The sequence below is a fragment of the Ceratina calcarata genome, unplaced genomic scaffold (genome assembly GCF_001652005.2).
Source record: "Ceratina calcarata isolate Rehan_Ccalc_2016 unplaced genomic scaffold, ASM165200v1 scaffold39.2, whole genome shotgun sequence".
NCBI classification, from domain to species: Eukaryota; Metazoa; Arthropoda; class Insecta; order Hymenoptera; family Apidae; genus Ceratina; species Ceratina calcarata.
This window is the reverse complement of record NW_017162322.1, coordinates 3,331,223-3,356,462: the sequence shown is the minus strand read 5'-3', so window position 1 is coordinate 3,356,462 and position 25,240 is coordinate 3,331,223. Positions and strand designations below refer to the sequence as shown.

General features: G+C 48.1%; 1 protein-coding gene across 2 annotated transcripts in view; it reads left to right on the top strand.

The window, feature by feature from the left end:
* The window catches only part of Utx (Utx histone demethylase), a 71,696-nt gene that overhangs the window by 18,246 nt on the left and 28,210 nt on the right, over nucleotides 1-25,240 (top strand). The window lies entirely within an intron of this gene.

Sequence of the window (25,240 nt, the reverse complement as noted above, 5' to 3'; positions counted from 1 at the left end):
CGACCAAGTCCGAGGAAACGAAGAAACGTTTTGTCGTTCAGAAGACGCATCGGCAATGGTCGTTTCGATTCTTTCTGCGATCTCGGCTCAGCCGGCTCGAGAATCGACGTCGAAAGTAAAATTGTACGCGTTGCAGTGAGGAATTTGTAAAATCGGTGGAAGAACGGCCTTTTCTCGCATCACGGGAGGCTAAGGAACGTGGAAACAATAACACCGCGTATTAATCGACCGTAGCGTGAGTAGGTCAATGCAACAAGTCGCGTAAATGCCAAGCTCGATGATGATAACGCGCGTGAAAGGTTGAAGAATACCGGTGACCGCGTCTCGGTAACTGTTATCCATTGTGAAAATCGTGGACGACTAAAAAACTAGGTTGCCCGTAAATACACGCGGCGGCGGACCGTATGTGCACGCATACGCACGGTCAAAGGAAACCGTATCGAGCCCCACTAGGTCGGCGAATTACGACTAATTATCCGATTACGATAATGGGACATAATTATCCGTTTCTACTCGTTCTTTCACGTATGACACTGATACGAATTTCCTCCCAAAATCAGCGACCTTGGACTCGTCGACAACGTCTCATACTTTTCCTGATCGGTCTTATTTATGACCAGCGGATTTAACGCAGGATGCAGGTCGTGTCGGCAGTAGAGATCGTTCTATTGAAAATCATCGTCGCTGTTATCTCGTCCTGCGACCGACGTGTCGGACGTACCCAAGGAACGATTCAATTCGCTCGGTTAATATCGAAGATGGACCGGAATGCAATGAAGACGAACGAAGACGAGACTACTCTTCTTCCCATAGTGTTCGAATTACCGGCGTTTACGACTCGAAGCGGCGAGCATTTACGGTTATTACCGTGCCCTTAAAATCGTTCCACGTGTTTTTCAATCGCGACCACGACCGAGCTTAACACGCGCGTATGTAACATTTTAAAATTAGTCTCCGTAAAATGGTGTTTATTCCGTAAATGCAATTTTCAACCAGACGTTTCCCCCCCTCACTGGAATTCTCTCTTTCCGGACCAAGTATTTTCATTTTAATTCTCGATTTGCTTTTTCTCTCTGCAAGGCTGTCTGTACACGTACAGAGGCTTTGGTGGTTTATGGTAGCGAAGAAGGAAGGTAAAACTGTGTTCCACGAAGCTTTATCGAAACGCGATACGTTTTACGATACAGTATCTGAACTTTTTTTTTAGATACGTGTATTATGCTCGAGGCAGTACGTTATTTTTCTCCCGCATCGAATTGCAGAGTCTCAATAAAATTATGCTTAGCAGGAACAATTGTTTTTCGATTGAACGATTTAAAAATATCTTCCTCTCAGATAACAGAGGTCGTTCGTCTCGTGAAACGTATTACAATGAAACCGAGCATTCCGTGTCGTGCGATTACCGTCAATTTTTTTTGTCTAATACTGGTTCTAAATTTCTGCATACAACGTCTGAGATGAGCGAAAAATTCCAGACGCGTGGTAGTCAATGAAGGACCTTGGATCACGCCCCGTCCTTATCCTGATCGGAGGTGACCGTACAGGAAGACTGACTCTTCTCGACTCAATTCCTCTTACGAATCTCGTACAGAAAATTTGTAAAGAGCTACCGATTCATTCCGGGGACCACCGGTCCTCGCGAATCGAGTGTTTCGCGCTGGTGTTGATACGTATATGTGCATGTACATATGTACATCGCGTTCACTTGCCTCGTGCGATACGTCTCTCTCGTGTATACAGTGGCCACGTACGGACGTCTCTGGAGTTCGGCGAAAGAGGTGTCGAGTTTCAAAACAAGAGAACAAGTCACCGTGACTAACACTGAACAAAACGGGTCTGTATATGTACCGTATTTTACGAGTGTTGTACAATTCACACTGTGCGTTATGCGAACAGAGAAAGGGAAACGCACTCGTACGACGAACGATGCCTGGGTCTGGTCGCGGTGGTCGAATTAAGAATGTTTGTAAAATAGGGAGCGGGAAGCAGGAAGTGGAACGTGTCTTCCTAGGATTAAAAGTAACGTGTTCTTTCTTTTTTCCAAAAGGTTCACAGAACTCTGGTCACTGCCGACAGGAAAGTAGGATTTGTTTGTATCGCGTCTCCGGGTATAGTAGAAAAACCGCGGTTTTAATTAGAAACGAGTTCGCAATGGCACGGTTTACGCGAAGAACGCGAACAAATACGCTTACTACTCGGCTTTGTATAGAAATGACGTGCTCCAAAATAATTTTCTGAACTCTAGGTTTTCGTCGCGTGGCACAGATAGTAATTTTGAACCGAGCGTACACGCGGTTGAACTCTTTTAATGGCTGATTATTTTTAGAGAAAGATTACAATGCGGTTTAATTTCGTTTGAGCGACGCGAACCGTCGCGTTCTTGTCGAAAAATAGATTGACGTTTGCCGTTTTCAGCGTCGGGACAATGGTAGAGAGAGATTCGGGTTCTCGTTCTTTTTTTTTTTTTCTTCTTAATCTCAACGCTATGGTCCGAGAAATTCTGGACAATGAGGCGCGGAAGGAAGAGTAGGCGAGTCAGCGTAGAATTTAAATTCTTGATCTCACGGTCACTGACCATGGCATTCAGGCAATGCCACAGTGTTGTTGAACGAGTCGAAGATCAGTGCCCCCTGCTTCCCGGGCCGAGTTCGATGAAAGATCCGACGACCAATGAGTCACTTATGTATTCACAACCAGAAAATAAGACCCGTTGTGGAATTTAATTAACGCGATCCCGACGCATGATCGTGATGCAGCCGGTTCGGATACCGAATAGTATTCTCGTTTGGGGTCGCGAATAAAATCAGAGTATTTTATCGCACGGCGAACTATCGACCGTGAGTCGTAAACGATGTCTTTGCCAATTTCGGATTAAAGTAGTAGCTCCGTCACTTATACTTTGTAAATAGGAAAATCAGGTTTTGGGAACAGTATTTTCGACGAGGAAGCCTCTTTCAATTATTCATAATTCAAGACATCGAGCTACTAATATCTCTGTAATTCTGACGCTAATTAGAGATCTGAAACTTTTCTCTCCTTGAAAAGAAACAATTCCTCAGGTAAAGAGTTACAACGTACAAAGAATACGTTTCCTGCCCAGGCCCGAAGTCTCCAGGCCTCCGCTCTCGCCATGAATCTTGATCAGTGCGTCAGAGTCATTTGCTTCTTTCGTTGTTGTTACATTATGGGATCAGGTGAATCAGAAACCTGATTTAAGATCTGTTGATTCCTTTAAAAAGTAGTTGCACGAATCGTTCCCAGCTGATTAAATCTCAGGCGGTATTTGTAATATACCCACCGTAAATCCATGGCGTTAATTCCCCGTAGAATCCCCGTAGATAATCTGATTACTACGTCGCTGTGCACTCAACGTCGTGTTGAGCAATTATATCGGTAAGCTATGACTAATCGCGCGGCAAATAATTGGTCGATCTATTAATGTTTCATGGATATTTTTGTCGAGTTCAGATAAAACCGCAGTCCTTTGGACGCATCGAATCGATTTAAATAATTTAAAGATCTCGACGATCAATCACTTTTCAAAGGTAATCGATGTAAGTATCTGATTTATCATTGCCGTAATAAGCTTTTTTCTCGAGTTCTCATTGAATAATCAAGTGGCTCGATGATCAACATCGATGATGAAGAAATTCATTGATCAATCGCCACGCGCAATGCTTCAAAGTCCGTTACGTTCGTATGATTTCGCGTTGTCACCAAGTATAATTGACTATAGACAATTTGCACGCGAATGCGAACTTTTTCCATTCGACCTCGCGCGCCCTGCGAGGTTCTTCACGAGTTTCGTCTGTTGAACTGTTACTTCTATTTCCATCGTTGTCTCCGACGCGGCCGGCGTCTCCTTCGATCGATCCAACCGGGATTCGTTGGAACGAATATTTACGATCGTCGACGTCTGAACAAACTGGTATTTCGAGCTGGTCAGATGCGATAGTCGAGCGCAAACATAAAATTATTTATGGTCAGTTGGCGCGATCTCGTACGTAGAAGCGTTTATACAAAAAGAAGAAGTTGCTCGCTTAAGGAATATGTATATCGACGATTTGGTCGTTTTGCGAGGCAAACACCTCGCAACAATCCCTGGGGAGTAATTTGCACGCGAAACTAGTTTTCCAGCGCATGTCAGAGTACGCGGGTAGGACGGAGGGAGCTCGCAGATAGAGAGGAGGACGTGTGCTCGTACGCACAGTTAGGCACGAGTACACGCGTCTTTTTCTCTCGTTCGGTCTCCGTCGGAGAGGAGCCGGCCCGATGATACAGGTACTAGAGAGCAGGTCGTTGAACCTAGGCTCCTCTTGTGTGTACACTCCGCGCACCGCTGTCTTCCGGCCGTTTTCGTTTCAGTTTCTTACGGTAGGAAGCTCCGCGGAATCTAAATGCGACGAGCAAAGAGCCGCGAGAGGCCGAGGCTGGACGTTCCGGGCAAGAATAGATCGCCCTGACAGATTAACAATTTAACGGGACGACGAAAAGTCGAGTTTCCAGTCAGAGGAACGATATCAGAACTATACGAATTGAACGTCAAATCGAATGTGTCGCGGTCATTTTATAAGGGACCGTCGTTTCATACGGGTTAACTGTACGATTAACGCGTGTCTAGCGATTATTAGAATATAAGAATGTTGGATTATTTATAAATAAAGTCAACAAAAATGAATCTTATATTTATAAAAAAATGTTGTACAGCTGTTAACAACGAAATTATAATTTTGACGCGTCAGAATAAAAAGAATTTTAATGTAGGTGCTGGTAACGTGCGTACGTTAACATTATTTTTATTTTGACGCGTCAAAATAAAAATAATGTTAACGTACGCACGTTACCAGCACCTACATTAAAATTCTTTTTATTCTGACGCGTCAAAATTATGTTAAAATCCAACAATATCAATACGAAATCAAGCATCGAAAAAATAAGATGTTGACTTATTACTCATTTTGAATTTTGTCCCCCTAGGGGAGACTAACACATGCTCGTAGCTGGCTCAATTTTGTTGTTACTAGCTGTACCCCTGCAGATCGTGTTTTATAACACAAGATTATTATGTCAATCTTTGCGTATGGTCCGACACCTTTTGAGGGGCGGTAGGCTCTTACTTCACTTTCAGTGCGGATTTCGTTTAGTACAGACGTCCTTCCGAATCGAGTAACAATTGAGAACATTATTCAAACATACGATTAAGTTTTTTTTATTTAACTCATAATCCAATAAGGAACTGTACGCGTTACGGGGGACGTGTAAAATTAGTATCTCTGAGCGGGCACATCCTGATCAAACGTTCGTAAGTACGCGTACCTATGATTCTTCGAGTCAACGATTTCCGGCATGTTCGCGGAATCATGTTCGAAGTTAGTCACCGACTACAGTTAGTTTCCTGGCGCGGCATCCCGCCCGATCGAGGCGCTGCACACTTCGTCGGCACGGATGCGTCTCTCGTTCGTGCACCTTCTTTTTCACTCGTATCCGTTCCCCCGTTCTCCGTTCTACCTAACGTCTAGCCACAGTCTATACTCTTACCGAGGGTTCTGAAACGAGCAGCTGATAGGATCGCAAAAATTATATTTTCCGCCGGTGATGAAATTTAAACGCGCTCCCAACAATCCGATCGGACTTGAAAATTTTTTTCAAGTAGAACGGTCACGCATGGCCCTCTTCGAACCGTCAGTAATATAGCGATCGAAGCGTGTCTGTTTCGTCAGAGGCTTCGTAAGATGTGCCCAGACGTTCGTTTTATACTGGAAATAAATCTTTCTTTTCATAGAGATTAAAATTCACGATTGTTGTTCGCTATTTTTATTTCATGCCGCGATCATCGTCCGCAGCGGTCATTCTTGAGATTTTAATTAGACACGCGGACGGAGGGATGGACGTCCTGATTTCGTCCGGTTCCGCCGGAACCGAGTAGCATCGGCGCAGGCTCGCCGCCGTTCTCCCACCGTTCGTTCCCGTATAACCGTACCCGAAATGCCAAAGAGGGACGAGACGAGGAACCGACACGTTCACCCGCAGCTAAGAGCAAATGCCACCCCCGTAGACGGGGTTTCACGGCGTCGTCGATCTACGATCGGTCGAAACGGAAATGATATACAATTCGTCGGGGAAAGACGGCGTGGTTCTCCTCGCGTCACGGCAAAGCCACGGAACGGCCCTGAGAGTTCACTAGCTTCCACGGATCGTTGTGAACTCACCTTCCTCTCTCGTCCTCCCTCGATCCGTCTCTCTCTCTCTCTCTCTCTCTCTCTCTCTCTCTTTCTCTTTCTCTCTCTTCCACTCGTCTCGGAGACGTAGCCGGTGACCGTGCGCGCGTGTGCGTTCCATGTCAGGGCTGGCGAGCCCCGGAGGAACGGTCCTTTCTCGGCACCGAAAACTGGTTCCGTATGCTTTCGTGCACTACATCCCAGGTCTCCTCTCTGTCTCTCTCTCTCGGTGCGTTAGGGCTACCGATTTGAACCGAGCATCCGAGGTATCGGGGTAATCGGCCACGTATGAACTACTCAAAAGGGTATATACGAAAGTTACCGAATTGTCCGTGCAACACCTGAACGGATGCGGTAATTTAGAGTCTCGATACGAGAGCTAACATCCGCACTTGTTCGTGTCTATCGTGTGATTATTAAAACGCTAGTACGACAATACTCAGTAGAACTTGTGTGTTAAGTTTCCAATTGATTCGTTCATCAGAATTGCGATCGACTCTCAAATCGATGTACTCCATTGTCCCATTGACCGCGGGGTAACAACGTCTACCTGGGAACCTCACGGGACATCTTATAAATGAACAGCTTTACTGTGCGCTCGGCGTGGCCCGGGACTCGCAGAACGGAGGACCATAGAGGCCCAGAGAGACGAATCGGAGTGCTCGCAGGGCGCGTCTCGTCGCGTCGTTAGGAACGGTTTAGGAGCGAGTTTTCGTGTGTGTACGTCGGGGCGGCTCACCTTCCCTCTCGTCCTTTCTCTTCTTCCTTCCTGGCATCGGTCTACCTCTGCCGTGCACCGCTCGACTCTGTCTGACTCGTTCTTCCGACGTTCCCCGTGGTTTTCTCTCGCTTTCTCTGCTTGTACCGTACTCTCTCCCTTTCTCTTTCCCCGTCGTCGGTCCGACCATAGCGGGGGCCCGCGGGAGTGACCCTGAAAGTTCAACAGCCCTCCCTCGAATGGCGCCCCTAACCGACCCCCTCCACCCTCTCGTACCTCTCTTCCCGTCTCCCTTCCCTTTGTGTTCCGCGCTGAAACCTAACTTCGCTTAGGCGGCCGGACTCACAGCCACCGACACGTCGTTTCTTCGCTCCACGGACTCGCGTTTCGTTCCTCCTTTTCCTCGTTCGTTCTATCGTTTCTTCGTTTCCTCTCCGCGTTCCCTCCCCGTTCGCAATTTCGATACGTCCGTTTCGTTCCTCTCCGAAGTTTCGAACGTACCTCGGACGTCGACCCTTTCACGAGGCACGAGATGACAACAGTATTCCTCTCGGCAATTGATTCGTTGATCGCGACTTCCTTTTCCCATGTTCTCGGAACCGAAGAACGGAAGTCCGGTGCGTTCCCTTCCCGGCATCTTGGAACGTTGCGCGCCGCGCGATCCGACGTAACATTCGGAAATGTAAATTGCAGCCTGGAGAACTTGCCGACCGGATGCGTTGCGTAAGCCTCTTTAAAAGGCTCGAAACCTTGACCGTAAGATCGTCATTGTGCAACAGTACTTTGTTCAGTCCCGATCACAGTGCCAGTTTATTTTTTTTCCCCTCGCGACGAGTTTGAATGCCTTTTGTTTTCACGTACCGATACGAGAATCGTTCTGATCATACGTGCGTTCACTATTTCCTGTCGGGGAAATAATAGGCCTTGCGCGTGCACTCGTCTCACGGTCGACGCAAATTATTCTGCTATCAGCGTAGATATTTATGTAAAACGTCTTATCTTATGCGACAGCAATACTTTTTAAAATTATGCTCGCATGAATAACGGGAAAATTGTAAAGAAGGTTCGGTGGAGTCGTCGCGTCGCAGAAAACTTCGTTCTTAATTTTGTTTTGTCGAACCGAGGAATGATTCATTTTCGTGTTTGATTGTATCAAACGGAGAGAGTCTAAAATAAAAAAATAGCAATCTTTCATACGCGACGATTTCGTTTGCAACCGACGTACAAGTTGACTAATTAGATGGCTGCCCCGTGAAATTGTTAAGGACGAGCCGGGCGAGGCTGTCACTTCGTCACGACGAATTCTCACTTGGTCGCGCGTGTCTCGTTATTTAAAACGAAGGCCTGCGAGACAGCTCCCGGCTGTTTAGATTAATTAGCTTTTAGTTTCAACATTTATCGGGTTCTATTATTAACTCGTTGCGCACGAGACGTCTTATCTTTGTAATTAGATGTTAAAAGGAAACGGGTGGCAGCCAGTGGATTTCAATATTTTTTATACACGCGCATGTTCGACGGGAAACCTTTATTATCGCAGACGATATTGCTTTTAGGAGGATCGATCGAACGACAATTAAAGAATGTTAATTGAGGCATCGGTCGATCGTCGAAAGACGTGTTAAAATTGAGAAGCGTTCATCGATGAACAGACTGAAAAAAATACGTACGTACGTAAGTAGAGTCCGAGAGTTGAAAGTGGCACGGTTCCTCCGTGTAGGCACGTACAGGCATTGGGTAAGGTCAAGGTAGCAGCTGTCGAGTGCTGCCATTTTTTTTTTCCGTCGGTTTTAAATTGCTCTTGTACGCGAAAGATGCGCGCACGGCATAGCAGGAAGTCGAATCAGCCGCAGGAAACCAGTGTTTGCCGTCGGGTTCAAATCGGAACGGTCCCGCGATCGTGGGAAATGTCGTGCGGCGCGGTAAGAATAAAAGAGTCGACCATCTGGAGAAAAGTGGAGCAGCTCGTATCCGGAAGCGGAACGAAAGCCTTTCCTTCCAGTGACCGACAGACAGGCTTGATTACCATTATTATTTTCGTATTTCTCTGATTATTCTTCCGATAAAGTCTCCGAGACGCGATTTATCATTTTCGTTGTGTTAGACGCGTGGTTTTCGTTGGGAGGAAACGCGCGACATGTCGATACAAATCGGTTCGAGGACGTTGGCCGTGTGTCGATCACGGTGATTCATTCGGTCGTGCTAACTTTAATATCTCGGTGAGGTACATAATACTTTTATGTCAGTGCGTCTTGCTACCCTCTTTCTGCATCGTTCAGAATAATAAGCGGTCGACTCCCCACCGTTTCCCCGCCTTCTCTGTAATCTTCTCTTAGCGCTCGCACATTTTCAATGACCGAGTTCGAAATTACAGCCGTGTGTCAAATTTTATTCCGTTCTCGGCTCTATTTTCTCCCTCGGCTTCGTTCCGTCGAACTCCTTCTTGGAATCACCTCGGATCACCTACCAACCTGCAATTTTTCTGCCGCGGTTGCTGGACGCGTTTTTGAACTTGAGACTTTGTCAACTAACTCATGACTTCGAGTCAAACGCTTCCACTCGCAGTTTTTTAAGTTCACTAATTTCAAAAGGAGCAGAGGATGAATCCGATACAGATAGATAGGGTGTTCGGCTTTCTTATCGGGTTTCTGTATACGCGAAGCCGTCGAACAGAGTCGGTGCAGCGACGAGTTGAACCCTACCGAAGGGACCTTCGTCGATCTTGATCAGACGACGCTCGTCGCCTAGCTCTCCGGAATTCCATGTCTCTCGATTTCTCAAAGAGCCAGCGAAACGCGCTTCCTGTTTCGCTCGGCTCCTGTCGTCAGCTGACGATCCGCGGCAGCTCGCGTTACCCGTGGTTATACGTACGATACATCCGAGAGCCTCGTCCTTCGTACTCGTGTACCGACGCGATCCGAACGGTAGCCGGGGTCGACGAGAGGGTGGAGCGCGGGGTTACGGGTCTCGCTGCGAACGGTGCGGGGGTGGACGTGGCGGGGGCAGGAGAGCGCGAGGTTACGGTCCGCGGTCGAAGGAAAGGGATGAACGCAATGCCGCATTCTGCGAACGTTACACGTACATACATATATATGTTCTGCGTACATGGAACGCGAGTCGCAACGTCGCGTAATCACCGCTTACGTCACCTCGGTGTGTGCCCGTGCGTCGGTGAACGCGTGTCTGTGACCGTGTGCGTCGGTGCTCTTTCTCTCTCTCTCACTCTCTCGTCTCTAGCCCTGTTCCTCTCCTTCGTCCTGTGCATCCGTCTCACCGGTTCGCGAAACAGGTTCGCGTGCGTACACGCGTGCGCTCGCGCAAGCGCAATTTTAGTATGCACATACGTACGTGTAATGCATCGCGATTGCAACGTCGAACAGATTTACACCGCTTCAGTTTCTGTCCCCTCGTGCGATCGATTTTTTTCATCTCGAAACCAGACCGAACTTCAGCCACAGTATAAGAAAGAACAGTAGATTCCGTATACGACCGTCAATTCTCGACAGTCAGTTCTAAACACGGTTGGACAAGGACACTGAGGGGACCTGTCGATTGTCGTTTTTCTCTTCTGTCGCTTCTTTGGACTGCTTGCACAGTTCTTACATGTCTATAAGCAGGTTCGTTCTGTCGAAAAATATGCCCATAATTGAAACGAAACGAAGTCTTACGCATGACAAAATCGCACGTGATCGCACGGCAATCGTGAGCAAGCCTAATGTTCTTTCTTATGCTGTGCTTCAGGTTCTTTAAATTCCAAATGTACAATATATTGTTGCCAGGGAGTATCTGTGGTAAGGTTTCGCAGTTTTACGAGTTCGAGCATTCTGCTTACGAGTGAAATGGATATCAGGCAATCGTTGTTAACACGAAATGTCCGGTTGCGTGTATCGTAACGATGTTTAGATTTGCGCTGATAAGCGTGTCGTGTGATCGTGAAGTTTCTTCAGATCTGATTAAAGGATACACGGTCGTACGTGACGTGAAATTCATTGAGACGAACGTGTGGTAAAAACTAGTCGCCACGACGCTGTATTCTACATTAGAAATGATCGAAACGCCACGGAATTGTTTGTAGAATCTGGGACGCGAGAATTCTCTGGTGTCCCGGCTGGAATTCAAAGACTTCTAACGACTTGGCACATGGTTCTTTATTCGAACGGCGAACGCTGATTAATGAAATTGTTTTGTTAAATAGTGGAAATACTTGCGTCACGCATATGTTACGTAGATTCGAGTAAGTCTCTCAGTAGAGTCCTCTCTCATCAATCTTCTTGCCTGTAGCTGACGTTCGTCATTACTCGGATGCGTGTCGCAGTTCTCGAATCCTTTGTCCAGTTCCATGATAGAAACACTGAATCACGCAGTGACACGTGCGTCTTTGTCCTGTTGTACGATTACGTAGGGAAATTCTTCGATACTAAACACGGTAACGAACGACGTTTAAGGGAGTTCTCTCGGTAGCAGAATCGACGAGTAGATTTTGACAGAGTTTGACGTACCACTAGGTATTTAAAACGATGTTTCCTTGACTCGCTTTCGTAGCGTAGTTCCTTATTTCGGTTTCTCGGCTCGCTTTTGTGTATATCAGATACCAGATCGTGATACACGCGTGAGCAGAGAAGTTATTAATGGCAGTGACAATTCTGCGTTGCACAACGTAACGTGTACGCGGAAGTCACGCTGGGAATAATTAATCGTTAAAGGATACACAGTAGTGTAAATCGAGCGTGCGTATGGATCTTTATCTAGACTGTTTCGCTCGTCGTACGGTTGGACGCGTTCGTAGGTCGAAAGAGAGCGAGTACGAGTGCATATCGATGAGCCCGTGGACCGAGTCGTTACTCTTCGGGCCAGCCAGTAGCGATAAGCATTTTTGTTGGAGCGCACTGGGTATCCGTTCTCGACGACCCGTGCGTTGGTTCTCGCGTTGCATCCGTGCTGCTCGTACTTACACTTTGCCACTTCCGCTCGGCGAGGATACGATAATGCTAATCCGACGTCTCGCGGCTACCGCGCCGTCGCACGCCTTTTAACGCCGGTGTTGGCAAAACGACACCGGAGAACGGCTCGCGTGATACTTACGTAGGTCGCTACCCCGTCGACTCTGCTTTTCCCAAACCGGTTCACAGTTTTTGAAGTTGGCGAGATCGTTCGCTCGATTACTCGCCCGTACGAGCTTAAGGACGTACACGGAGCGGTGAGAAATGAACGTTCGTCGGGTACGGAAAGCTCGTCGACACCTCCGATCTCGCCGTGACCAGATATCGGTTGGACTGTACGCGCGAGAACGTCGGATGATTCTCTCTGTCGAGAACGTTTCATGGATCGAGAGATACGCGAACACCTCTCCTCGGTGCGAAGATTCGCGAGTCACCGTCGTTCGATCGGTAGGCAGTTTTTAGTCGATTGTAAAACCCGTTAGGGGGTAAACACGAACGAAACGAGGTATTTTTCAACTCGGGCCCTGTCCTTGATCGTCCGAATGCAGAGGTGCGACCGCGGGGTACGTACCCGTTAAAGTCGTTAAACGTTAATTGGCAATCAGGAGCAGGAGATTGCCACCTGCGCGGGCATCGCCGGCGGCTCGCGTATGAACGTGAATTCGCGAATCGTTGAAATTGCCCTGGACATTGTATCCACTTTCCTCGTTCTGCTTTCGTCGGTCGGTTCCAAAATCAAATCGACAAATCGATACTTTTCGTGCTTCATGAGAACCGTGGTCATTCTTCTGTCATTCGTTTTCCTCACGATAATCCGAGTGGTGACACACGATTATTTTGACCGACCCAACCGTGTCACGACTCAAACTCTCGTTCATTAAACCGAGAATCTAAAGAGTTGGTCAGTCGTTTTCGACACGGAGAATTATTCGAATGAACGCGGTACTTAGTTGGCTCTTGCCTTCTTTCTCCGATGTTCGACGGAACGCTGGAACCGCGGTTGCTAGAATTATAGCAAGGCCGATAATGATTAATAAACGAACCGGTTCCAGGCATGCTCTAGCCGACTGGTTCATGGATTTGGTACGAAGGCTCGTTTCCGTTCAACGATAGACGCGAGTCAGACACGGGAGAAAAAATGATTGAAAAAAGAATGCTTCCGCGTACGTAAGTTTATTCGCGAAAACGCAATTAACGTCGCGGCACGAGATTAAGTTGGCCGCGGGTCACGTTCGACCGCGTAAAAACGTCGCGCACGTGCTACGCAGAGACACGTGACGTTAAACTCGTTTCGCTCGGGACTATTAATAATGCCGGCCGGTCGCATGACGGGGAATGGCATTATTGCTCATCGTCGACGTAGACGCAGCGTCTGTGTCGGCGTCGTTGAACGCGATTACGTTCCTGCGACGATGTAACGGTTTTTGCATAATCGTCTGCTGCCGGGATATTGTCTCTCGTCACCGAACGCTCCCGCGACTTGGCCCGTAACGCGTTAAGGGCGAATCGACTTTGTTTCATACTGAAAATACTTCTGTCTCGTCGTCTGTTGACGAATTACAGACAGAATAAAGCAAGCTTAGAACACTTTGTTGAAAATAAAAAAAAAATTGTTTTTTTGAAAGTGTCACACTGGTACAACCCTTTAAATACTGTTCGATCGAACAATGTACGAACCAAGGGTGGAACATATAATAAATTCACGTGGCGATTCATATGCGCCGCCGACGACAGTTAAACGCACTTCCGATGGAACACGCGTGCCACCGGAAGTCGATTTATTGTTGCAGTTTACCCGTAGAGTCTCCATTTACGACCACCTTTCACATCCAGCGCATTGAAAATAAAACCGACGCGTTTCCCTCGTATTTTCATAAAGACAATGTTTACAAAGTGCAAATAACGAGACGTGGAGCTCGCAGGAAAGCTGCGTTCCACGAAACTGATTGATCCAAGTCCTTCGATTATTAGTTTCCCGCGGTAACGCCTTCGTCGCGCCTATCTATGCAATTATTCGCTCGCTGGAGTCAGCGATTTCACGCACGTAAAGTCCAAACGAGCGTGCGTGTCATTCGAAGGCTCGTTGCAAGTGTCGCGACGGACCAAGTCCTCCTGCGCCACCGAGCAGGGACACGTACGTTACAGGGGCGAGACGATAAATGAGTAATGCTCCGTTTCGATTGAACAACGAGGGTCGGCGAGCATCGCGGGAACCCGTACACGGGGTTCAAACCGCTCTCCTTCCCTCGCCGCTTCTCGACCCTCTCTACCGCGCGACGTATGCACGTTCGATGATTTTTTTAAGGGAGGGAGAATCGATTTTCGACCACGTGTCATTACGATTCTTTTACCCTATTCGACTCTCCTTGGAAAGATTCGTCAATCTTGCAAGAGTACAAATCAGATTCTACTTGCAGTAATTTTATAGTTGTTCGAAAATGTAAATTCCTCTGTAAGGGTGTAGGTAAAATTTTCGCATACGCGGTTTCCAAGCAGCTCGTATAGTTTCTGATACGTCGGAGCGGCGCTGTCGATACGCTCGCGCCAATAAAGATCATGTTTCAGCTGTCAAAACAAGTATGCGTAGGTCTTGAAGCGTTTCACCGCGATTAACGCCCACGATATTTGCCCAGGCTCGTCGCGATCGAAGTACGATACAACGTGGGGTGGAAGACCGGTGGTGGGTTGCGAAAAAGTATCGCATCGAATGAACGTTCACTGCCGTATGCGTAATAAGTAGTCCGCGGGTTTTATGCGCTTACAATAAAATTAAATGCACAGGAAACGTGAGGACTGCACGTGACGTGCGACGAAGCACTAACAGTGGTAATATGCGTTATTATTTTGTAAAAGAAATTCGAGTCCAGCGTCGTCCTTCTCGCGGAATCGTAGTAATCACTCCTCTTCGACTACTTAAAAATTTCGAGCAGAATCGCGCGGACGATGCGAAGTATGACGCTCGTTGCACGAAGGGAGAGGAAAACGGTGAGTACGGACGAAGAGAGATACGCGGACATATCACGGGCATGGTAGGTACTCTGGACGTATCCTTCCTTCCTTCCTTCCTTCCTTCGTTCGCTCTCGACTGCGCTCCTCTGTTAGAAGCACCGATGCTCACGTGCGCGCACACCCTGAAATACGTCCGTCGTGACAAAAGATCGCGAATCCTCGTGTCCACGTACGCGTACGTGCGTGTGCAAAACGCTCACCGAAGACCTCTTCACGATCCACGCGTGCACACACGCGAGAATCTATTGTTCGCTCGCCCGAAGCGTACATGTACCGCGTATCATGCTCTGTTCGCGGATGACGAGCCGGCCGACCACCTATACATTTTTTTCTTCTTCCTGCCGTTCCCTTTCAGAGGCCGCGATCAAAACTCGACGGAACGGACACGCGATTAAAACGAGAGAGACGAGATCGGTGTGTTCGAGCATCACTACGAGATTCGCGATTTTAAGAGTCTCCCTGATCGCGTACGAAACGAGGCGCCTAGATGATCCTCGATCTGTGCACGCTCGATCGTCGCGCGGGCTCGGGTTCAGACGGGGGCCGAGCGCGAGAAAGGGTCGATCCACCCTTTCTTGCCCCGCGTGTGTGCTCAGACCTCTCGGCGACCCTTCCTTCTCTCGAGGCTCGACAGCCTGAAAAAGAGTCGCGGAAGGGCTGCTGGTGGATACGCGTTCCAAGTTGCCAGATGCCCGGCCAGTGGATCGAACCCTAACCGATCAACGGCTCTCTCCCTTCCGCCCTTTTTCCCTCTCTTTGTTCGTTCGTACAGTAGCGCGCGTCGTTTCGTGAACGCGTTTCCCGAGAATTCGTCGTTGAACGACGACGTCGACGAAGTAGCGGAGCATTGTTTGTTTAATTGATCCCGTGATGCCTTAATGCCGGCAGCTCGACCACGTGGGAACATAGTCCGCCGGCCAGTCGGCCTTGCGTAAACGTTTATGGGAGGATTTTATTATAATGCACTCGAGAATATTGTTGGCGAGCTACTTCGATGGTTTCTTTGTGATACTTTCAAGGGTTCAGGTGTACGTCGATACTCGGTGTTGTTACAGAACAACGTGTACCCAAATACTGTATACTGTTGCTCTGTGCAACGTGTTCGAAGTCTGACGTGTCTGTCTCTTAACATTAGAACTATCGTCGATCGACGGTATCCCTACCCCTACTTCTACCGGAGGGGTAAAAATCACTTGTTTTTCAAATTAACGTATCGCTTGAAGTACACAAAGATGTTGAAAGAAGTAATTTCTATTGAACAAAAGTATATTTGGATCCTTGAGAGAATTGCATCTGCATGATCTTCGAGCACCGCTACGGCGCATTGTGCCTTGGCGATTTTGAAACGACATGAAAACGCTTTTTACTTGTACCTCGAGCAGCACTTTTGTCGAATTGGTTCCAATAACCGGGGACCGCTCGGTCGTCGGAGGACCACGTTAGGTGTACACGGGACAAAGAGAGGTAAAACCGAGCGAGATTCTTTCGGCTTACCCTCTCGAGCGCTTTTTAACCGAGCCTTTCGACGAAAGACAAATATCACGGCTAATGGCACTCCACGTAACGTTTACCGATCTCGCTAATATCAGTAATTGCATTTTATTTGCGAGCCTCAAGCCGCCCGACGCTCACCGCTTGGGACGGGTAGATTTCTTTTTATCGTACGAACACTTGTTTGGAGCGAAGACCAGCGGTCAATCTTGCTTTTTTAACTATTAAATCTATGATAATTTTTCTCAGCTGAGAAATCATTCTTGCGATGTTGAGCGAAAAAAGAAAAGCTCTTCGATTCGTTTCCAAATCTCTCATTTTCATACGTCTGTGTATCTCATTTCATTACTGATCGTTATCACGATGTTTCAAATATTGGTTTGGCAACTAATTGATTGCGGATTTTAAGTAAGAAATTTATCGACAAACTCCGCGATTACTTAACCAACCCTATGCCAACACAATATGATGATACACGTGGCGTCAAGAGACCTAGACAATTGCATATTACAAAATGTAAACGTTGTAACTACGCAATTATATCGAAGAGAATTCTTTTTTCCATCGATCGCGCAGCCGCTTTTACGGTATGAAAAGTTTGAACTCTCGCCCTTTCCGACGGACACAACGTGTCATTTCTCAGTCATATTTTTTTCCCGGGGAATTTTCAATGCGGCAGCCAGGCGAGCCACCAGCAGCGGCCGAGAGGCTGCGGCGGAGGAAAATGCCCTTTCGAAAGGGGGAGCAGAAATAAAGAAAACTGTTATGTATCGAGGGCGAGGGTTTCCACGAAAATCACTCACAAAAGAATTATTCAACCTGCGTTTACGTTCTATACGCGCGCGGGTACAATGCTCCTGGAATATGTGCGTTTATCGAACGACCGTTCCGCGGCTCGCCGCGCGCGCCGCGGCCAAGTTATTTTTGTGTACGCCAGCCCCGGCTTTCAGCGTTCGATCAGAATTGTTATCGGCTCTTTTCCCTGGCGTTCGCCGACTACGCGTACCATCCGCTTTTATGGGAATTTTTCGTTTCCATCGGTCATGGGACGATGTCTCGCTCTCAATCTGTCCGAAAGCTTTTCAAATCCCGTTTTTCGGAGGACTCGGTTCTGCTTCTTGTAAGCAAAAAGAACTGCCAAAATAAACTCGAACAAGAAATCATTAATAATATTAAAAATAGTACATTTTAATTGAACTACATGGACCTCCGTGTTCTCGTACTGATTACGTGTTTTATATTTGTGTTTCAGGTGAGTTTTTACGAGACGATGGTGTCAATTTTCATAAGCATTATTATTCCGATCGATTGGTGAGTCACCAAAATCCAATAACGCGTAACTCCGTTAGCGAGAATGTCGACACGAATTCGCGACTGCGCTTTTTCGCAACTGGTCGTGCCGCGATAATAGACTCGAACGTCGAAAACAAGTCGGCCACTGCTGCGCAACGTCTGCTCGTCTGTTCGCGATGCAACAGCACGCGAATCATGCTGGAAGCTCGCGAACTCGTGCCCGTCGTTGTACCGCGGGGTTCTCGCACTGCCCCCCTCGCTCCTCGACGGAGGAGTCGATACGTCGCGCGTTTCGCAAGGAGGAAACGGCTCTGACAGTTACACAATCAAGATTCAACGTGGCGTCGCGAAAGGTGGGCGCCGTGGAACGTCGGGGCGCAGGGGAACGGATTTCCCTCCAAAGTCAATTCGCCGTTCCATTCAGCGCACCGAACGGCCCCCTTCCGTATCCATCGGTGGTTGCGCGGCCCCCTCGCGTTTCTCTTTCTCCTACACCGTTGCTTTCTTTGCGCCGCGACGTATTCCCCTCTCGTTTCGCGACCCTTTCTCCTATCTGGCCGAGTGCAGGCCGCGAACGCAACGGTACACGCCGGCCGCGAGATGCATAGACGATGATAGCACGTTCGTCGCGGAATCACCGTGCCTCGGGTCACCTTGAAACTGTCGCCGTTCGGTCGTTTCGCCGGCTATGTAACAGTGATCCGCGGTTGAATGTCACTGAAATTCACCCGATTAAATGGCCACGATCCGTCTAGCATTCAGTGGCACCGTCGGTCCCCATCTCGCAAGAAAATGGACATAGGTTTTGCGGCCAGCCGTTCGGTGCGAGGAGCCAACGAAGACGAGTACGTTCAGCTCGGGGAAATGTAACCGCTACTCGAGCGGAGAACGAGAAGAACTGGGTGAAATGAAAATTGCGGTTTCGACATCGATCGGGGTCATAATGACAGAAGGAGGGAACGAGGGAGGGGTAGTAGTCGTAAAATTCTCGACGCACCGCAAAGGTAGGGCTTCATTGTCACGTATGCATGACGGAGCACATATGGTGGCGAGACAATGCACGGTGGAAGCTCATTGCGAACGCGGTATCAGATGGCATCGCCGGGAACTTGTTCTTCGCGCGATGCCACGTTAATGTTCATTGCACTACGCGCGGTTTACACGCGCGAAATTACAATCGGACGCGGTATCACGTTCTCTCTCTCTCTCTCTCTCTCTCTCTCTCTCTCTCTCTCTCTCTCTCTCTCTCTCTCTGTGTGTGTGTGTGTTTCGCTGAATTCATTTGCGGACAGAGTTTTCAGTGGAAACTCTGTTCTGACGATGATACGTTTCGTATATCGGAAAATTAGTTATCGAAACACGAAATTGTTTTTCGTACCTTTTAACGACGTAATTGAATCGATTAAATTCATCGTTATTAATGAGACGAAGAATCGATCAAAAAGTGATGACGACGAAATTGAATTGCTCGGTGTTTATTAAACTTTTTAGAGGGAATTTCTTTGAGAATCGTTTTCTCTCGGATCGGCACATGGGGGTCGATATATTCCGCAGAGCGGAAGTCGCCGCGCATTTTTTTCCGTATCCGTAACCACGATCGAGCGAACATCCTCCCTCGTTTAGCGACGAGCCCGTGCAGGGCTTGGCTCAGCCTCTTCGCATCCCTTAACGCGCCATCCCTTAAAGCGGATAGGGCATTCCGAGTATTGACCCGTTTACCCTTCGGCCCTCCAAGCATCGGAGCAATGGAACACCCCCGAGTTTTGACGTTCAGCTCCGACTCCTATCGATTGGTCATTGATACGAAATTCATTCGGATACATCTTATAATTTCGTGTGAAACGAGGTTTCGAGTGTTCGAACAAATGGAAGTATTGTTACGAGTCGCGTGACAGCTTCACGCGATTCATGGATTCCCCCAGATCTCGAACGAAGACAATTTTTTATTCGAGAACGACTCCTTGCGCTTGAGAATGGTGGTTCCACCGCAGGCTGGAGCAAATGGAAGACGATTTGATTTTCAGATCACGCAAATTACCCGTAATCCGTCGAGACGTCTCACGCCCACGATGATTCACGAGCCGGCCTCACGACTCGAAGGGCAGAGGTGATTCCACTCGGGAAGGAACGCCACGTTTCTCCACCGCGTCGGGAGTTTTGCAAGGCAAATCCGAAGAGGCCTGGGCCATCGTCTCCTGGGCCGCGTCCACGGGTCGGTGTCCACACCGTGCTCGAAAATCAATGATTCCCCCCTGGACCCGCCGCCTCAGTCTCCGCCGCCGCACCGGCGAATTTCAACCCCTTCTGTCTCGACGCTGCTCGCTTCCCCTGCGTTGCTCGGTTGGGCTAGGTTAGGCTATTTCCATGTTCGGTTGCTCGTGGGATAACAGTACGAGTGGCGAACGAGTCCTTCAAGTTTTTTAAACGCGTCAGAACCGCGTGTCATTTCGTTGATCGGAGAACGTGACACCCAGACGATGCGTCAAAACTTTTCCCCCGAAACGCTGAAATGCAATCTCGCCCTGAAAGTCCGACGGGGAGCACGAATCTTTGAAACTGATTCAGTAGTAACGGCGAGGCGAAACTAATTGTCGTGAATTTCTTCGTTCTACATTTCTTGAAATTGCGCGACTGCGCTCGGTTTCATCACTGGCCGGCATCATAATGCACATTCTCCCTTTCGCTCTATCCAACGCGTTCCCTTTTTCCATTTTCTCTGTTACTTCCCTACCCCCTCGGTCCGGCTCCAACCCTTTTCGCTCTATTATTCTTCTCCCTCTGCTCCGAGCTCACGTTTTTTTCTTACTTCGATTTTTTCCCCTTTTTCATCCGTCCCCCCCCCCTCTCTCTCTCTGTCTCTGTCTCGACCCTTTCGGATCCTTTTCTCGGTCTGTCTGCGATCTAGCCTCTATTTCGATCCACGGTTTCGCGCGGTATATCCGGTAAGTGACAGCGAGAAATACGGCCATCGTTTGCGCCCATTGTACGTTGCCGAGGTTTCCACAGATTCCTGCTCCTCTTTGTTTTCTCTCCTGGCTCGCCCGGTTCTAAGGATCGGCCGAACAGCTAGACGTAGGTACAGTGTACCAAGAGTAGGAGTTTCGCTTCGTTTGTAGAATTCGTTTCGACGAACCGAAACCATAGCTGTCGATGCTCGACGAAACATAGTCGTAGATAAACAGGAACGCGACGACGATTTATCCGAATATCGATTTCCGTTCCACGACCACACGTGCAATTCACGACCGATGATAATTATAGCGGCGCGTACCGCCCGCGGCAATTTAAATTCTTCGCCGAGGGAATCTGGGTTAAGTAGACGTGGAGAAATGCGAGCCAGGTGGACGATGCTCTCATCGTAGGTAGAAGAACGTTGAATGAAATTCGATGGAATCGTCGTAATAAACTCCGTTAATCGATCGTCCCGTTTGACGGTAATAAATCTCCCCCCTCTCGGTAAATTATACGTTAATTTTACGACGATATAAAACGGATATCGATCCACGAAAACACTTGGTAGCACGTTCCTGAGTCGTTTGTTAAACGGTCCGACCGCTGATGATCAATCTGACTCGTAAAACGCGATATTACCAGAAAAAACGGTAACAGCGAACGCGAAACGTGTCATCGACTCGTCGAGGCACACGCCACCCCTTTTCTCCCCGTCCGTGCTCGTTAACATCCTTCATCTAAATTCACCTAGCGTCTCTCGTCGGACTGCTACGAAAGAGGAAAAGGTAAAAGACCAGCCTCTGTTACCCCGTCTACGTCTCTGCACGTTACACCGTGTGCATTTTCGCGGACGCGTGACGAGGAACCGGTTGAACGGTGATTAATTCGCGCGTGAAACGCCACCCTCGTGCTCGGCACCGGTCCAATTTATCACGTGCTTTGGATTCGCGCCGGCGATAAGGGGGTGCTGTCGCGGAACGAGAAGAAAGAAAGGGTCGAAGAAGAGAGCCCCTCGTCGCTTCACCGATACACGCGAGCTTCGGCGTCGGTACAGAGACGCGTACGAAGAAAACAGAAAATTAACAATTTCGTCTAATTGCATCTCGTCGGGATTTTCAAAGGGGTGGATTCTGACGGCACGACGAGCCAGAACGTCGACGTTGCCCACCAAATTATCCGAAAGCGTGCGTTTACGGCGTTCGATTCCACGCGCTCAGTTCTCAGAGAATCGAGATGAAATTCGTCGGAAATTTCATTCCATGACGAGTGAAGATTCGACGCTCGCACTAAACGGTTTTATATCATCTGACGACGGTCGGTCGCGGAAAATCAGGTTCGTAAATATTCATGAAAAAATTGAACGACGCGTGGACGCGGTGCCAAGGGAAAAGGATTGATTCGCCGTGCTCGGATTAAATTCGATCCAATCAGTAGATATTCTTTATGCCTTTGAAATGCAATCGCGGCATTATGCGAGGGGACCGCGCAGTAGCACAATTCGCACACCACTATTCAATTCTACCATGGGAGGATTCAATTTCGCGTCTCCCCTGGTCCGGGCAAGAACAAGAAGAAGAGGGACAGCAACGGATTTGCAGTTCTTTTGTCTCTCGCACACGCTACTGCCGTAGACTCGACGGGAGAGACCTATCGACCCCCGATTTAATTCGAATCCTGGCCAGGCTGTTTCTTGCGCGTCCTCCCTGTCTCTACTTCTACGAGCGATGAAACAGATCGCCGTTTAAAGTTTTAACCATTGTATTATTACTTGTATTATATTAATACTATCAGAAGACTGTTATTCTCGAACTATTCGAGATCTGACCTTGAAATAAATTTAATATAAAAAGAATTCGATTTTTTTTACTGTGTCACACTGGTACAGCCCCTTAATTACACGCGATTTCGTGTCTCCCATGTGTCTGCGAAGCACAGCGACGTAAAACAAAGGAACATAGGTGGCCCGCCTAATTTTTTCATCGTCCCTTTACCGGTGGACCGCCTGCGAACGAGGTCTGCCTACCTACACGAGCTATTAGACCGCTCTAGTACGTCGTTTTTGTACGTTCCGTTCCCTTTCTTTCTCTCGCTCGCGAACTCTGTCTCCTCTTTTTGTTTCTACGCCGTCTCTGTTCCTCTCAGCGTCGTTCCCGTCCGGTGTGCGTCGGTCAGTTTAAAGAAAAACGTTGGCCAAGTATGCGTTCCGCTCGTGCTTCGGTGATTAAATGGTATCGGGCCGCGATGCAACTTTCTGGATGCCTCGCGCGAGCTATGGGATCGTTAGCGCGGAATCTTTCTTCTCCAGGAGAGTAGCTTCCTCCCTGTTCCTCTTTGCTTTTTCGCCCCCAATTTTTTCCCTAAGATTCAATTTTCGGTTTTATCGCATCAGCGTGCCTTCTCTTCCCTTTCATCGCGTTCTCGGATCCACTTACACAGATTCCTCTTTACTCGATCACCACGTATCTTTTTTTACGCGATAAAATTCAAATTGTTTCGCAGTGCATACATCGCGGCTTCAATATTTCCGGTACCCAAAACAATGATCACTCGTCTATCGAAACGTTCATTCTCACCCGAGGTACAGAGAGAGAGAAAGAGAGAGAGAAAGTTGGCTTCGGTTTTCAACGCAAACACCCCCAAGCCTTCTATCTCCCGTTCACAAACGAATCACTAAAAAAAGACGATGAAAAGAAAGAAGCGAGGGGTCAGGGGAAAGCCAGCGTGAATGTACGGTGCATCGAATGCCGATGGGATATGAAACAGCGAATTTTCTTTTCCGCTCCGAGAAATTCGTCTCGTTTCACGCACACAGCAGCGGTTGGCACCCCCGCGTACACGTGAACAGGCCACGTATTTTCCGTGGTGCCTAGCCTCGGCACAATGGCCGTGTCTCGTCGTCGTGCCTTTCACGGTGAAACCGGCTGCTGCAGGCTGCTCGCCGGCTGCTCGCTACACCTACGTTTACCATGAGATTTTACTCGGAGAGGTTCCTCTCACGAAGTGGAGCTCTAGTTAAGTTTTTGCCGGCTTCCGAGCCCAGTTTCCCACCGTCCCTCCCACTACCTACCGTCTGGATCCCCTTTTGCCGTGTTCGCGTTCCGTTCGCTGATCAGAATCCGTCTAACCGATTTCGGGATCGTCCCGAAGAAGCGAAACGAACGGCTCCTCTTTCATACGTGTCTCGACGAGAGAAAAAGAGAGACGAGGACTCGGGAGACTTACCTGGATCCGGTATAATCAGAAAACGATGAGAGCGAACACGGTGAGCACAACATTTTCGAATTCGTGTGCCTCGGGTCCAGGTCGTTTTTCGTCGAACAAGGTTGGTTTCGCCAGCCAGAGTCGGCTGAGCAAAATATGTATTAGAAGATAATTGATCGTCGATGAACTGTGGAACATGTAGGAAACCGTGTCTCTCGTCTGTAGATCTTCGTATCACGTGAATAATTCATGTCGGAATATCTCGATTTAATTACAGAGTAAAAACGAGGGATGAGAGTGGAATCTCCCTTGCGTTCTGGTTTCCCTCATCCCGGAAACGTTCGATCTTCCACGGAGCAACGCGTTCGTACGGAAGCGTATGGAAGTCGAAATACATGTATCGTTTCACGTATCGTGGTCGCTCCACGCATCGTCAGTTTAAATCGATCCCCCGTCCTCCCGTCGACGAGCTTTCCCTCGACTTATTTTTCTTAACCGAATTCCACGTTTCCGATCCCCTACCCCCCGTTCCTACGCAATTTTCCGTTTTGCTTTGAAGCCGTTCACCGTGCTCGTTTAGAGAAAGAATTCGATTCAATGCCACCCTCGACCTCGCTCCTCCATTGATCTTTTTTTTACTTCTACCAGAATCTATTCACGCGTTTACCGAGGTAACGAGCCGCACACGAGAACATGGGAAAAGATGATCTCGCTTCCACGATATAACTTCGAATCGAGAACTTTTGCATTGACCGAACGTTGCCACGGGTTCTCCCGCGAACACCTGCAGCGTCTTTCAAACCAACGACTCAAAACTTTGTCTAGTTCGTCGTTAGAGTCTATCCATGTTCTAGTACGCGTCGCCCGAAGACCTTTGTAAAAGAATACCGCACGGCAGTGACGGGCACGTCGCAGGATTCTTCACCCACGCACACCGCGAGTTACCAGTGGTGTCGAGGCCTTCAAGAATGCCTCGCAATTGTTGCTCCTGTATTATTCGAACTAGAAGAAAATCGCCCAGGACGTACAAAATTTTTTGCAACGGACGTCTTTCTCGATCGATTTAAGGATGTATTGGCTATACAGTCAATCCCAAAAGTTTATGCACTTTAGAAACGCATTTTTCAAAAAGAAATCAGACGTCGGAAGAACATTGCTAATAATAAACAACAAAAAAAAATTTTCGATTTTTCCGAGATTTTTCCAAGAGAGGTACCCTTCAATTTCTTCCAAATTTTCGTTTTTTCTCAATAACTCTTAAACCGTTGAATCTACGGGAAAATTGCATACAACCTTTCTTGTAGAGGACGATGAGATCTATAATTTCTGTATAAAAGTTTTTCGCTAGTGTCAATAGTTAACGAGTAATTTGCAAAAAACTGTTTTTTCGTTTTTCGTCCATAACTCTTTAAATATTAATG